Consider the following 7,214-nt stretch of genomic DNA (forward strand, 5'->3'; position numbering starts at 1 on the left):
AATTCAAAGGGTGTCTCTAAACTCTATAAATAGGAGCCTATAGTTCACTTGAAAGAGACAACATTTCTATCCATTAGAGCACTTGGCTAGAAACACCTTGAGGCTTGATAATTCCAGAAAACATTTCCAAAATCTGAGAGAGATCCCTTAGTGCTTTAGTTAGGGGGAAATAAGGTTTTGGACAAAGGTTTAAAACTTTGTTCAAGTTGGTGATCCCCAACATTCTTCACTTTGGTTGTGTGAGTGAGAGTATCTTATTATTCTGTTCTTGTTCTTATTTTCTTCTATTGTTTTTCTTCTTATCATTCTTGTTATATTTACTTGTATCTTTGCATAAGAGTTGTAATCTCATCTACATCATTCTTTCTACTACCTCAAGTTTATTTGTATCTTTTTGTCAAAAGTTGTATTTTCTATTTCAATCCTCTTCTTCTTCTTTCACTATATTTATTTGTACTTTCAGTCATTGAGTTGTAACCTTATTTAATCAATTTATATTTATTTGTAATATATTTCCTAGAGTTGTAATATTCTTACGTATTTCCATTGAGGCAATCTAATTTTTCATAACATTCAAAAGCTTACCCTTGTTTGTTTCAATGGAAGGTGAGACCATCAAGATCATGAATCAAGATGTAGTAGGACTGGATAGGTTTGATGGGTCCCATTTTACTAGATGACAAGACAAGGTGAGGTTTCTTTTAACCACTCTCAAAATCGCCTACATTCTAGAATCCACTCTAGAACCTCTCCCAACACCATCCGACAAGGACACTCCCGAGGAGGTGGAGAAAAGAAGGAAGAGGGAGGAGGAAAATCTCCTTTGTAAGGGTCATACCCTCAGCGCCCTATCCGATAGGCTCTATGATCTCTACACCGAGACCAAATCGGCCAAGGAAATATGGGATGCACTTGAGAAAAAGTTCAAGGCAAAAGAGGAAGGTACCAAAAAGTTTTTGATATCTCAATACTTTGATTTCAAATTTTTTGGTGATAAACCTATTCTTCCTCAAATTCATGAATTGCAAATAATTGTTAACAAACAGAAAGTTTTAAAGATTGAGCTTCCCGAGGCCTTTCAAGTTGGTGCTATAGTCGCTAAATTACCATTAACTTGGAAGAGCTATAAGAAAAGAATCCTTCATAAAAAAGAGGATTATTCTTTGGAGGAAATCCAAAAGCATATTCGAATCGAAGAGGAATCGATATGTTGAGATAAACTTGTGGAGGGGTCTAATGGAGAGACTTCCAAAGCAAATGCGGTGTCACAACCAAAACATCCCAAAAAACAAAGGGAAAAAGGGTAACGAGAAACCTTTGGGTCCAAAAACCAACCCAAACAAGTTTAAGGGTGAGAAAGGTCCTTGCTTTGTGTGTGGGAAAAACGGTCACTATGCTAGAGAGTTTAGGCATAGAAAAGACCAACAAGGACCTAAGGTGAACGCAACTCAAGAGGAAAACATAGTTTCTACCCATAGTGAGGTGAATGCAGTCCAAGGCAAGGTGAAAGGGTGGTGGTATGATAAATGTGCCACCGTCCATGTCACCGATGAGAAATCATTTTTCAAGACCTTTGAAGAGTCAAAGGGCAACCATGAGATTCAAATGGGAAATGAGGGCAAATCCAAGGTACTTGGCAAAGGTACATTTGAAGTCTTTTTCACCTCCGGCAAGAAAGTTACATTAGTGAATGTACTTTATGTTCCCGAAATGAGTAGAAACTTGGTTAGTGGTGCTTTGCTTGGCAAGCCCAGCATTAAAGCTGTTTTTGAGTCCAGTAAACTTATACTTACCAAATCAAATGTATTTTTGGGAAAGGGGTACTCTTGTGAGGGTATGGTTAAATTGTGCACCAATGATGTAGCCTTCAACGCTATCAATAAAAATGCTAATTTCGCCTATATTGTTGAGTATGATTCTTTATTTTTGTGGCATCTTAGACTATCGCATATAGTTTTTTCAACCATGAAAAGAGTAGTTAAATGTGGTATGATTGCATGCAACATTAAAAACTATGGTAAATGTGAAGCATGTGTTAAGGCAAAACTGATTAAGAAACCATTTCCTAGTGTAGAAAGATCATCTAATTTACTAGATTTAATCCATAGTGATCTTTGTGAATTAAATGGTGTTTTAACTAGAGGTGGTGAAAGGTATTTTCTTACTTTTATAGATGATTTTAGTAGATATACCTATGTGTTTCTTTTAAAGCATAAAGATGAAACTTTTGATGCTTTTAAATTGTATAAATTAGAAGTTGAAAATCAACTAATAAAAAGATTAATGTGCTAAGAAGTGATAGAGGAGGAGAGTACTTCTCTAATGAATTCAATACATTTTGTGAAGAAAATGGTATAATTCATGAGTGCACCACACCTTATACACCACAACACAATGGTGTTGCCGAAAGGAAAAATAAGACTTATCTAGAGATGATAAATTCTATGTTGGTGTTTTCTAAGTTGAACTTCAACTTATGCGGTGAAGCGCATTTAACCGCTTATCACATTCTTAATCGAATTCCGATGAAGAAAAATGAGATATCTCCATATGAGTTATGGAAAGGAAGAAAACCCAACATAGGGTACTTCAAAGTGTGGGGGTGTCTTGCATATTGCAAGAAAAATGAACCTAATAGAACAAAGTTAGGTTCAAGAGCCATAAAGTGTGCTTTTGTTGGTTATGCCAACAATAGTAAAGCATATAGGCTATTAGACTAAGAGTCTAATATTGCGATTGAATCTAGAGAAGTTGAATTTTTTGAGAATATGTTATGTGACAACAATTCTCAAGCTTCAACATCTCTAAAGGAGAATTTCTTATATGAGAACAATTCTCAAGCTTCTACCTCCAAAGTTGATTCTCAAGAAGAGAATTCTCAAAAGGATGTAAAGCAATTCTTTGAACCTAGAAGAAGTCAAAGGCTTAAAAATCATAAAAGTCTAGTAGTGGATGAGATAGATTCTCAACGAATTTCATTCTACATGGTAGAAGGAAATAGAGAGGAAGTTATTAGGAAAATTCCTATTGTACTTCTCGTTGAGGATGATCCTAAGAATTATAGAGAAGCTATGCAATCGAGAGATAGTGCATTTTGGAAATAAGCCATCCATGATGAGATGGACTCCATTCTTTCCAATAACACTTGAGAATTGGTAGACCTCCCACCGGGGTCTAAGCCAATTGGGTGTAAGTAAGTATTTAGGAGAAAACACTACTCTGGTGGCACTATCCAAACCTTTAAAGCTAGATTAGTAGCTAAAGGGTTTAGGCAAAAAGAGGGTATCGATTATTTTGATACCTATGCACCTGTTACAAGAACAACTTCTATAAGAATTATGTTCGCTTTAGCTTTTATACACAACTTGTATGTTCATCAAATGGATGTCAAAACGACATTCCTTAATGGTGACCTCAATGAGGAGGTCTATATGGAACAACCCGAAGGTTTTGTCCTACCAAAATATGAACATAAAGTATGTAGACTTGTAAAATCCTTATATGGATTGAAACAAGCTCCTAAGCAATGGCATGAGAAATTTGATCAAGCCATGATGTCTAATGGGTTTAGACATAACAATGGAGACAAGTGTTTGTATTCCAAAACATGTAAGGGGCATGTGATCATTTTTTGCTTATATGTGGATGACATGCTTATTCTAAGTAATAGCATGAAATGGGTAGAAGAAACGAAGAGGTTTCTATCATCAACCTTCAAGATGAAAGATCTTGGAGAAGTTGATACCATACTTGGTATCAAAGTAAAGAAACATAGTGGGGGCTTTGCGTTAGGGCAATCCCACTATGTTGAGAAAGTATTGAACAAATTTAACCATCTCAAGGTTAAAGATGCCAATATTCCATTCGATCATAGTGTAAAACTAGAGAAGAATGAAGGAAGAGCGGTGGCTCAATTGGAGTACGCTAGTGCTATAGGGAGTCTAATGTATGCTACCCAATGTACTAGACCTAATATAGCATTTGCGGTAAGTAAACATAGTAAGTTTACAAGTAATAAAAGTGTGGATCACTGGAAGGCAATTGGAAGAGTCCTAGGTTATCTCAAGAAAAACAAAGGACTAAGCCTTCACTACTCCAAATTTACATCAATTTTAGAAGGATATACAGATGCAAGTTGGATATCCAATCTTGGGGACAACTTGTCCACAATAGATCCCTTAACCATTCCAAGAAACAAACCTGTATATCTCATTCCACTATGGAAGCAGAGTTTGTAGCTCTAGCTGCTACCGGCAAAGAGGCCGAATGGTTAAGGGATCTGTTGATAGAGATTCCCCTAATCAAAGAGAATGTATCTACTATATCGATACATTTTGATAGCCAAGCGACATTGGCTAGAGCATACAACGGAGTGTATAATGGGAAGTCTAGACATATTAGTCTAAGACATGGATATGTAAGAGAATTGATTCAAAGAGGAGTCATCTCAATATTCTGTGTGAGAACAAGTGAAAATTTGGCGGATGCTTTCACTAAGCCACTAACGAGGGATTTAGTGGTTGCATCATCTCGAGGGATGGGACTTAAACTCCCTAAAGAGATTCACGATTTATGGTAACCTATCTTAACACTAGTTATTCAACTAGTGTTAGGTTCAATAGGTAACAACAAGTCAATCAAGTGAATATTAGTTGTACTCAAAACAAGTCTCATCTGAGATATTGAGTACTTGTGTTACCATGTTGAGGGTTAAAACCGAAAGGTTTTTTTAATAGAATTTAGTCTTGTGAAGACAAGTATTTTTGGTAAAAAAATACTGTAAGAATTCTACCTATATGAACCTAGGGGTGGTGCCGCCTCCCATGAGAATTGGGAGTATTCTCAAGAACATCCATGAATGGAAAGTGCACATGGCCATTAACGATGCAAAGCGAGACATAGAGGTCTCAAGTGAACATCGCAAAGGTGTGTGTGTTATCACCGATTTGTTATCATGAAAAGATGGTTCAATGCCTAGTGCAACCAAATTTTTGACAAATTTTGTGATAATTACACTATAGTAAAGTTTAAGTTGAAAAACACTTTGCTTTATGCACTAATGCAATGACTCCTATAAGAGAGAGTTCTTATTTAATCAAGGTGGGGGATATGTTATATAATAAAATATAATGATTGATTAAATAAGTGTTACAATAGATAACTATTTAATCTAGTGTGGGAATGTTATATTATTTTATAATATAATGTAATATTATATTATATTGTAATATAATGTTTTAGATTAAATAAATGTGACAAAGAGTGTTACATATTGTAACATATAATAGAGAGTTACAATATTTAGATATATGAGATATATCCAAATAATGTAACATATTTGGTGTTACAAATTTGTAACTTCCAAATATTACCCTTTATTATGTAAATTAGGTGTTACACAATATTGAGATGAATTTCATAAAGCTATATGTGAAATAGTTGTTAGAGATATGATTTTAACCCCAATAATGTGTTTTGGGAGTTACAAAATAATTTGGGAGGGTTTGGAACCGTTTGGAAAAACAATACATTTTTAAGTGCTGAAAATGGTCAGTGGCTGCGGCCACTAATGTCTCTGGCCGCGGCCACAGGCCAAAACTGACAATTTTTTCAGTTTTTTCAATCTTTGTTGAACGGCTCAAAAAACCCAAATAACTCCCAAATATCATTTTTCATTCCATATTAATCCAATTAAACATTGGTAACAGCAATGGGGGTTGGTGGAATTTGAAATTCAAAGGGTGTCTCTAAACTCTATAAATAGGAGCCTAAAGCTCACTTGAAAGACACAACATTTCTATCCATTAAAGCACTTGGCTAGAAACACATTGAGGCTTGATAATTCCAGAAAGTATTTCCAAAATTTGAGAGAGATCCCTTAGTGCTTGAGTTAGGGGGAAATATGCTTTTGGACAAAGGTTTCAAACCTTGTTCAAGTTGGTGATCCCCAACACTCTTCACTTTGGAATTGTTCAAGTGAGAGTATCTTATTATTTTGTTCTTGTTCTTATTTTCTTCTATTGTTTTTGTTCTTATCATTCTTGTTATATTTACTTGTATCTTTGCTTAAGAGTTGCAAACTCATATACATCATTCTTTCTACTACCTTAAGTTTATTTGTATCTTTTTGTCAAAAGTTGTATTTTCTATTTCAATCCTCTTCTTCTTCTTTCTCTATATTTATTTTTACTTTCAGTCATTGAGTTGTAACCTTATTTGATCAATCCATATTTATTTTTAATATATTGCCTAGAGTTGTAATATTCTTACCTCTTTCCATTGAGGCAATCTAATTTTTCCTAACAATATTCATGTAATATTGAATTTTCTTGCTGGGCTTTGGCTCATGGGTGCTATGTGGTGTAGGTAAAGGGAAAGAAAAGCTCACCCAGCCTTGAGTGGATAGCTTAGGTGGTGTTGTGTACATATGCGGCTGCTTGACTACCATGGCCAAGGAGTTCTCAGAGAAACTAAGGGGTTTACCCTATTTTTGTCGCTTAGGTCGGCGGGTTGTAAATTTAAAATGTAATGACCATTTTGAGTTGTAAATAACTTGTAAATGTTTTGATGGGCCCATGAACAGTTTTATGTTCTAAATAAAATATATCATTTCCTTTTGATTGGTTTTCTACCTTACCCTATTAATAACATCTAGAAGCATGTTTTTAACCAAAGAACTCGGGTAGCGAGTTAAATTCACGGTTCAACGTTCACCGTAACGGTTTTGGGGAAACAAGGGCATTACAAATACTACTAAACAATCTCAAGAAGAAGTTTATTTAAGCTTCTTATTCGAAGAGAAAATGAGGAAGAAATTTAAACAAAAATAATAAGAAGTCCACTGCCAAGGCACCAAATGCTGCAAAGCTTCTTGGAGCAAGGCTTGATTATAAGTACATTGGAGGGGAGTGTTTCCAACTTCGAGAAGATTGGGAATTGGAACAAGATTACCCGACACTCAAGGCATATGGAACCCAAGATAATGAATTTTTTCTTGGATGCATGTGATTTTAAAGGATGATACTTCGGGTTTTGATCGCTGAATTAAGATCTACTAAACATGCATGTATTGTTTACACCTTTTTTTAGCATTGGGAAAGCCATGAAGAATAAAAAGCCAAAGCTTGGAATCCATCAATTTTTGTTCGTATCAAACAAGGCAAAATTATAAGCATGAATGAATTTTGGAAATAAATATATTGTTTTAAGACATT

Source organism: Humulus lupulus, chromosome 2, assembly GCF_963169125.1.
Source record: "Humulus lupulus chromosome 2, drHumLupu1.1, whole genome shotgun sequence".
Classification (NCBI taxonomy): Eukaryota; Viridiplantae; Streptophyta; class Magnoliopsida; order Rosales; family Cannabaceae; genus Humulus; species Humulus lupulus.